The sequence below is a fragment of the Eriocheir sinensis genome, chromosome 60 (assembly GCF_024679095.1).
Source record: "Eriocheir sinensis breed Jianghai 21 chromosome 60, ASM2467909v1, whole genome shotgun sequence".
NCBI classification, from domain to species: domain Eukaryota; kingdom Metazoa; phylum Arthropoda; class Malacostraca; order Decapoda; family Varunidae; genus Eriocheir; species Eriocheir sinensis.
The window spans coordinates 607,758-617,621 of record NC_066568.1 but is presented as its reverse complement, the minus strand read 5'-3'; positions in this window follow the sequence as shown (position 1 = coordinate 617,621).

Sequence of the window (9,864 nt, the reverse complement as noted above, 5' to 3'; positions counted from 1 at the left end):
GTTTTGTTATGACTATATGGATTCGATGGAACGACTTTCTGAGACACGTCTTCCATCCCGCGAAGATTTTTTCAATTCGCTTCAAGAAGCAGAACTTTCCGAAAGTGATTATAAACATGCTCAGAATGTTTGGAAAGTAGCTGGGTGTCAGCGCCTGAAGGACTATTTGTTGCTTTATGTAAAAGTGGATGTTGGTCTTCTATGTGATGTCTTCCTAGAGTGGAGAGGTATTTTGAAAACCCAGTGGAGGTTGGATATTGTAAATTATGTTAGCCTGCCAGGATTTGCCTATGACTCCTTTCTGCTAAAAACACAGCAGGAATTAGAGGTGCTTAGTAGCCCAGACATATATCATTGCATTCAAACAAATGTGCGTGGGGCTACACAAGTGTTGTGCGTCGTTTTGTACGCGCCAATAACATCTACACGAACCCTCAGTTTAATCCAAAACATGATAGAAGCACTTTCCTTTCATATCTTGACTTCAACAGTCTTTATCCCACTGTAATGCAAGAGAAGTTGCCATGTGGGGATATGAGAAAACTAGATGAGACAGAAATGCAGTCGTTTTTGAGCGGGGGCTTGGTCAATCAAGCAACCGATGGCGATTTGGATATCTCATTCTGTGCGATACTGAGGCTGTCTCACGTGAAGTCGTTGAGAAAACGGATGACCTCCCACTGATCATCAGAAGACACAATATCACCAACAGAGATATATCGTCAGTCACACGCGAATGGTATGAAGAAGAAAACCGTCCAGCACCGTGTAAGAACATAAAACTGATTGGAACACATGCTGCTCAGGAGAAAATGCTATTTGCTCTGCCCCTCCTTAAACTACTTATTCGACTAGGCCTGGTTGTTAAAAAGTGCATGCTATTTATACGTTTAAGCAAAAGCACTTTCTTGCGGACTTCATTCAGGATAACATAGAAGCCCGCAAAAGTGCTACTTGCCCTATCAAGAAAAATGCAATCAAGTGTATTTCAAACAGCATTTTTGGTCGATACCTGATGAACGCGGCCAAATATAGTGAAGACATAGATATTGTCACCAACCGCGAAAAGTTTTTGAAGCTGGCCCGAAGTCCTTACTTTAAACGCGTTGTACCTCTCAATGATGGTCATGTAGTTGTAACTCGCCATAGGAAATATTCACGGGTGAATCATCCAAACTACATTGGCTACTACATCCTAGAGCTGTCCAAGCTGCGACTATATGATTTCTATTACAATGTGTTGAAGGCTCATTACGGGGATCGGGCGAAACTAGTGTATTGCGACACTGATTCCTTAATAACAGAAATTGAAACTCCTGATCTATTAACAGAGTACTCGCAGGAACCCTTCAAAAGCTATATAGACACAAGTAACTTTAGCCCCTCACATTCCTTGTACAGCACAGACAACAAAGGAAAGCTTGGATTTCTCAAGTCTGAAGTGGGGGAAAGAACCATCTCAGAATTTGTAGGTGTAAAACCAAAGTGCTACTCCATCCTCTTGGCAGACGGTGACCGGTTGAGTTCAGCTAAGGGCGTTCCAAAGTTCATAAAGAAGAAAATTGCTCATCAGCGATACAAAGACGCCCTATTCCAGAAGCAAACATTTACCTTTGACTATCAGGGATTCACAGTGCGCAATGGACGAATGAGTACAGTAAAATATCCCAAGAGAGGGATATCTGTAGTTGAGGACAAAAGATACTACATTAGCACCTTGGAGTCACGATCTTACGGTCATCCCGATAATTCTATAGGGATAGAGGAGGAAGAGCAGGAGGAGGAGGTAGCCCAGATCATGACACTGTCAAACGAAGAAAATTTGGAGGAAGGCGATGAAAGAGGCATAACAGAAGCGAGACTAGCCGAGGTAATGGGTGGGCAAGAGATCGGTGAAATGGGAGAACTAGAAGAAGAAACCTATGAATTGTGGGGAGAACGGGATGTGCTGGTCGAGCAATATTTTCCTTGATAAAACGGGTAGAGGCGGATGATGACATGTTAATGCAAGCCGCGGAACAGGAAGAAATAAATCAAATGCTCTCATCATCCCCCCTTGAATATATGCTAGTAGATACAGACTTTTCAGAATAAATTGTAGCTGTTTATAAGATAGGGACTGGTGTGAATGTTGTATATACTGTTTATAGTGTAAGAATTTGCCTGCTATTTTTATGTTAAATATAAAATATATGTAAATATATTCTGTATATAGGACTAATGTTGGAGCCTATGATATTATAAAATTGCACATGATGAATCTGGAATCATAATTTGACCAAATTCCAATAAACATTGAGTTTGTTTGACTTGTTTATATGACCTTTATCAAAAAAAAAGAAAAAGAAACGGATGAAAAAAACACAATAATTGTCTTAAAATTTATTCGATTTGTGGAAACATGAATAAAACGCTTTTATGTTTCGATCCGGCTCATGCATAAAAGACTGCCCGCCAAATCAGGCGGGCGGCGGCGGCGGCGGCGGCGGCGGTAGCGAGAGGTGCGGCGATAGGATGCGACAGGATTGCTCGGGGCCCGGGACGGGGCGGGGCGGGGCGGGGCGGGGCGGGGGCTGCACGGGGTAGTGGCGGTGACGAGTGAGGACCTGTGAGTGGAGCCAGACCTCTGATTTAAGCATGGTATACAACCACCCCACCCCCCGATAAAGGAACTAGACAATACTACTCCTCTCGAAGACGCTCAACACGTTGAATTTGCAAATAATACCGCGCACAGCCTATTCAAATCAGTGCAATGTTTTTTGGGAATAGCTTCATGGAATGTAATACAATTCAATATGAAAAAATCAATAAGTCAATACTTACTTTTTATGAACACGTGTTAAATGTTTGATGACATACGGGCATTATAAACTTGCTGTAAGCGAATCGCATCACGTGTTCATCATTCCTCGAATATTCGGTCTTGGAAAACTCCATACATATTTTTTCAAGAGTTTCTCTTACACCCAAGTGCGAAACATTGTAGGCAAAGTACATGGCATAAGCCCCGCACACATCGCTTCGCGTGCTTTGAAGTCGAAATGCATTTTTATACATACTGAGCCCGGGGTAATCAATATATTTGAAATGATCAGAGTATAATTTTGGATCGAGAGCATAACTATCTAGGAACACTGCCATGCCCGGTTCATAGTAGAGACAAATCTAGTGTCCCATTTCTCTTTTAGAATAACTTGGTAGCGTATTGACGATGCACACTATAGGTTTTCTATATCGAGGTATAGAGTTTACCTCGTCTGCCAATAACACGCCTAAAAACAAGGCTTGCTTTCCTATGTGCCCCCTCAATCCTCTTTCAATCTCCAAGTTGTTCATCGCACAGCCGCTTCAAGCGCGCACATCACACTGCAGCCGTCTTTCAGAATTAACTGTTATTATACCCACTGTTTCGCCAAACAGTTCTCGTTTTCTCCCTTGCTTAGATTCAAGCTAAGTCTAAGCCCCCCATTCATTTCAACGGGCAAATTATCATTCAAGTTTTCAGCACGCAAATCAAATGTGCAAATCATTGCCCCCTTGCCGAAAATATCCTTTCCGATTAAATGGTCTTTGTGAAAACCAAGTGCATCCAAAGTACGATGGTAGAGCTCAGCATAGTCATGCGGGAATTTACTAGGAATATTATACATGGTTCTACCATTAACACTTAAGCTTATTTGACTTATATCGCCATGGCTCAAATACAATGGATTTAGCGTATAGTCGCCAGAACGAGCTTCCATGCTCGTTATAATAAGCGAGAGTTTTTTCCGGAATAACATTACCCCACGGTTGATCATACGTTCCTGAGGTTTGGTCTTTGGCTAGCACATAGGTTTTCAAGAGGGTTTTGGTAAATGTCGATTTCAAAAGATTCCCTGTGGCGAGAGACGCGTTCAAAGCATGAAGTGCATTAGGATAAGGAAACAGTCGCGTATAAAGCAGCTTGGCTGAATCTATATGCAGACGAATGTTATCGCCAGTTGGAGAATTTAGTAGCCATGCATTACTAGATAGTTCCATTCTGAGTCTAATCGAAATATCATCGAGCAAGTAACTGTCTAAAGAACTTATATCCAGAAGAAGCGGGGTACAGAGTTGTATACCGTGAGTCTTAACCCGCTTCATAATGGTCTTGTGTTGCGCGCTGGCATTGTCAAAGTATTCTGCTGTTACTTTGGAAATGAAACCGTTCTCTGGGATGGTAATATTAGCATTGGCTCCAATTGTATTCAATTTGTTGGGCGACAAAGTATTCAGCATTTTAACGTATGACGTGTACCCATAAAGTACATTATTGTCAACAGCTACATCTCCCAAAAAACATTGCACTGATTTGAATAGGCTGTGCGCGGTATTATTTGCAAATTCAACGTGTTGAGCGTCTTCGAGAGGAGTAGTATTGTCTGGCTTAGTTAAGCGTAAAGAGGTGTGCAACACCAATTTCCCCAAATCAATAAAACTGCCAAGTGTTCCAGGAATGAGAAATTCTATATATCTATCGGATAATTTCATATTGAATCCGAGGTTAGTAGGTAAAACATCAGCATCATAACGGGAGGCAATCGTTGTTTCCAATAATCTCATTTTGTTGGGGCTGGGAAACAATTCACTAACACCGGCGGCATATTGCCCCAGGGGAGAACGCGGGTCCCCGACACCAACCGCGCTGGTGATGCTCGCCATACTGCTCTTAGTTCAACAATGATTACAACTCGGTAAAGATGTCCTTTTATAACACCTTTTCCTCCCGACTCGCTTGACTTTCTTTTCCCGCTTCCTCTAGTCAATTTCATTGCAGCTTGCTTTAAGGAATTAATTAAATTCTTTTTAATAGAGCTTTTCAAGTTGCTTCCCTGTGAAATATCATCTAGAACATTGTTTCCAAATGTTCGAGCTGAGGGCACAATGACATTTTTCACTGGGAAAGGGAAAGCTCTTTTAGCGAGTCCTGCTAAAACCGAGAATAAACCCCCGCCTGTGTGATAGCTTGGTTCATAAGAAAGTGTGACTATATCATCAAAACCACTCCCTCGGGATGATATCTGTTTGCCATTCGAAAACAGGGTATGATATTTTGGTACGGAAGGAGGGATGAATGTAACCCGCATGGTGGCGTCGAGAAGACTGTTTTTTTCAAATGGACAACATTCCTATTAATACAGCAAAATGTACTCAAAGACTCAACGCGATCGGATATGAAGTAAACATGTAACAGGGTATCCTTCTTCGAAATGCATAGGACGACATTTTTGATCTGTGAGTTTAATAGAAATTGAGTCAATTACTTTGGATTTAAGGGACCTATATATAGTTGGATGCACGCCTTTTGTTAGACCTCCGGGGAGTGAAAAGGCATCAAGAATATTTACATTTTCCACTGAGTACCTAGAGGGATTGACAAGGTCAGTGTAAATGAGAACACACTGTACGTCACCATTTCTCAACAGAGGAGCATGACCATGTCGCGGAACAAGAACGTTTTTTTTTTTTTGTTCTTCATGTGTACCCAAGGAAGAAAACACAGCATAACCTAAGTTGGGGACAAAACCGAGAACCTGGGCCAGTCGCGCATCAAAGGAAACCTTAATAAATACAACTTGTGGATGATAACCATTGTAGCAGAACAAAGTTAAATGATCATTTGTGGAGCTAAATGCAAGAACCTCTCTAGAATACGCTAGTAAATGGTAGTTGTATCCATCGACCATCTCCTTTATCAATGTCGTTATTATACCGTTAACACACATCAGCAAATACCCAGTGTCATTATACAAGATATTAGCATTAATAGCCTTTGACAGTGTGCGTCTTTCAATAGCTTCTGAATCTGGCGTTGGTCTTATACCACATTCAAGGTGTATACTACACTCTGGTTCACCCGGTTTAACAATGTAATACCGACGGGGAAGCAACACGTTCAGTAGACCGACTTCATATTCCATGTCCTTGTCTAATGTTAGAGTTTGTATATTATTAGTAAAGCTAGTGCTGGAATTGGGGTAAATTTCCCCATCCGCAATGCTGGTAACATATATATGATGTGACTCCATTTAGAGCAAGCAAGACACTAGCAAAAATATTATAATTATTTCATTATATAGAGGTAGACATGACGAGATGCCAATTACATATTGAAGGTAAATCATACTAAACATCATTACATTGTTATTTATTGACATATTTTACATTTAGTGATGTACATAATTATTGGGAAATTGTCTGGAGCTATAGTTATTCAGGACCCACGTCGACTACAGCACCTTACCGTTTTCTTTTCCATTCGTCAGCCACAGCGTCGTCCTCTGTATCCACCAGTTTCCTCTTCCTGTTTCGCTCAGGAGACACAGATAGAGTTAATTTTGTTTCAGGCTCATCGCAGGTCCACCATCTGTCCAGGATGACGCACGATATATTATGCAGTTGGAGTTCAGCCGCAGCCTCTTGGAGATGCGGTTGGTAGTCAGCTTTCCACAACACGTAAAGAATTCCAGCGCTTGCAATATTGTAGGGGAAGACGACACTTGTAATGTTGCTTTTAATCACCCATTCTACCAGTTTTGTGATGGACTCTTTAAACCAGCGGAGGCGGTTATCATAACTGTCTTCCTTTACCCCACGAATGAAATTTTGATCTCTTGACGTCTCAAGATATCCTTGGTTTATAGGGTTATTTTCCAGTTCGCGGCCAGGAGCATATTGGGTTAGGATACACGCCACATAAGGAGATTTTCACTCGGAGGATAGCGAATATGCAGACTACAGGGAATACCACGTTCGTTGCAGCGAAAACTGTTCAGTTGATAGATCGGGCTTCTTTCGCGGTAGAGATTACTGTGCGGGTATAATCCATGTAGGCGTCCAGTAAACCCCCTCTTTTCGTAGCAGGAACTGCAGTTGAGGGAAGAAACGATGATGGTCTTGTTGTTGCGGTAGATGTCATCGCCAGGAGAACCGTCTTTGTAGTTGAACACGTAGGCGTCCGACATGGTGTCCTCTGGTATACTGGTGAGTGATGAATAGTACCGCTTCAGCTGATGGCGAGGGACGAGTAGCGAACCATCGTCCCATCTGCTCTCTCTTATAAGCCCGCTCGGGGCACCACCGTGTCTGAGCGTGTTCGTCCTCGCCTCCGGCATTTCTCTCTCCATGACGTCGCCGCCCCCTCTGTATAAGTCGCGCGTCCAACGCGGTTCAGTATCTACAACGTCCATGATTCTGTTTCTTTCTTGAATCACAATGTAGGACTACACTAGCACATTGGAAAAGCGGATTTAATATGGGTCCCATCTGTAAGTTGCCAACGATGGTTGTTTGGTGAAACCAGATCCCTGAATCTTTTGCCGCACGCGCGTATTTTTTTATTTCGCTAGGTAATACACCCGTGGCGTCAATGATGTGTTTTATATCAGCAATGTCAGCAATCGTTGGTTTTTGACTTGCATTAGAGAGTAAATTCAACATGTACAGGATATTGGAGGATCGAACAGAAGACAATAGGTTGCCTCGGCTATCCCATTTTACGATGGGATTGTCTTTTATTCGTTCTAGCATCATATTGACGTATGGCACGTCGATACTTTTAACATACAGAGGTATTAAATTACTTATTTCAGGATTGGAGGATATCTTGTTCTCCCTAATCCCTGTGACTCTAAGTTCCACGGGTGGTAGTTTTGTGGTTTTGTATACACCAGATCGCGATATTTTCTTTTTTTTGTAACTTTTCTTTCTTACAGAGCGAGACGACGGGTTCAATCTTGTAGGAGTGCTTGGTCTTGCACCATGGGACGACACGACAGGACCGCTGCTGCTTGCTGGCACATGTTCAGAGACCGGCATATGATCGGGATGGGTCGACTGCGGGTTGAAACACGATTGGCCGTTGACCCCCGGACTCGTGGAGTTGGCGCATTTAGGCTTAATACCCGTTAAAACACGCTCAGCGGTAGACTCAGGAACAAGATAATACGTGCGCATTATCCAAATAATTTTCCGATCAAGGAAGCGGCAATAGGTAATATAGCAGCTAATGCCCCGTCTCGATGTCAATATAAGTCTTTTCTTATGGAGAGGAGTTTTCTTTCTAGCTATGGCACGTATGTCTTCCCGATAGTTACGTAATTTCTTGATAACTTTGCTATTGAGGGTGAGGTGCTTCTTTAACAAATTGGAAAATATTTCAGATATACAGTTCAATTGTTCTCGAGCTGCTTGCTTAATAGCACGGTTTCTATCTTTTACTTTTAATTTCTTCAAAAGTAAGACAAAGTTTTTGTGTGCACTGAGTGGTGTCTTTTTACGCATTTTCTACAATATCATTAGCGTCAATCCAGCTGTTGAATGAAGTAGGGTATCCCAACCACGATACAAAATACTGCTTTTTTCCTTTATTTTTTCGTGAACGCAGTATTTTAATATCGTATGTCTCAGGCAGAGCGCTTAAGACGAGCTCTGGCGCGTAGAATATCCCCTGTATTGGTTCTCCAGACAAATCTTCTAAGAGATAAGTTCTTGGGCGATTCTTGTGTTTAATTGATTTTATGCGAAAGAGCTCGTGAGTATTTTGCTGCGTGTATCCTTTATGGAATACAGAGGAACGAGCACTTCCAACAAGGCGAACTATTTCCCCAACTGCCAGTCGAGAACTGATGGAAGACCAGTGTTGCCAGATGACTTTTGCTATTTGTCTGGGAATGTTGGCCTAAAAAATCTGGATATCCCACAAAAAATCTGGATTTTCTAAAGTTGGATTGAAAGCGTGCATGTGTGTAATTCACTTCACTTTTATTTATTAGTATTTGTGTGTGTGTGTGTGTGTGTGTGTGTGTGTGTGTGTGTGTGAGAGGTTGGCATAAGTATATAAAATCATTACCTTAATTTTCCTCGTCAGAACTTGGGTATTCGTATATATTTGATGTCATTCTCTTGATGAGGGATTCAGATATTGTGACATCGTAGCATTTCCTGTCAGTCATCAGGCGCCTGGTGTGAAGTAATCCAGCCATAGTACTTGTTGATAAACGATTTCTAGTTTTCGTTTTCATCCGGTTGACTGCGGAAAACACCCTCTCTGCTGCAGCAGTGTCAAGTCAGTGCAACACACGACACAATACGCATATGTAGAGCCTTTTACACTGCTCTTGCACCACTTGAACTCGTCACTTTCCCAAGACTTATTATATTTCTGGCTGTACTTCCTTTTCTTTTGCTTGACCACAGAACCAAGGCCCTGGCCACTGTCATCAGTGTCCGAGGACATGATGAATCCTAGTGTGCGTGTGTAAGTAAGGGCAGCTATGCACCACTGTGTTTCGCGGTAGAGAACACGAACGTGACTGATACGTGGCTAAGGATTATGACCCTCGTGGCGCGATACGGGTACAGTACAAGTATCCCGCCAACATGCTCTCCCCCCAGCCTTCCCTCTCCCCTCCCACCTCTCTCTCTCTCTCTCTCTCTCTCTCTCTCTCTCTCTCTCTCAATTCTAGAAATGTTGATTAAATTCTTGTTGAATTTAAGGAAAATCTGGAAATTTTATGAGAGATTCTGGAAATCTGGATGAAGCCCAAAAACTCTGGAAAAATCCAGATTTATCTTGGTATCTGGCAACACTGTGGAAGACGCTGGTTGCTTCGGGTTTTTATACATTGCGTGGAATTGCCGTTTGATTGCAGATGGGTTTTTTAAGTTATGAATATCAATGGGAGTTTGTTTGTTCTTCAGTCCAGAATGGGGCGAGCGGTTGTAGGCACTGACCATGTTTTGCAGCTGATCAATATATCTTGAAGAATTTTGAGACGTGATGAACTTGTAGATGCGTGCTTTAAGTGTACGAATGGCCCGCTCTGCCAAGGCTGC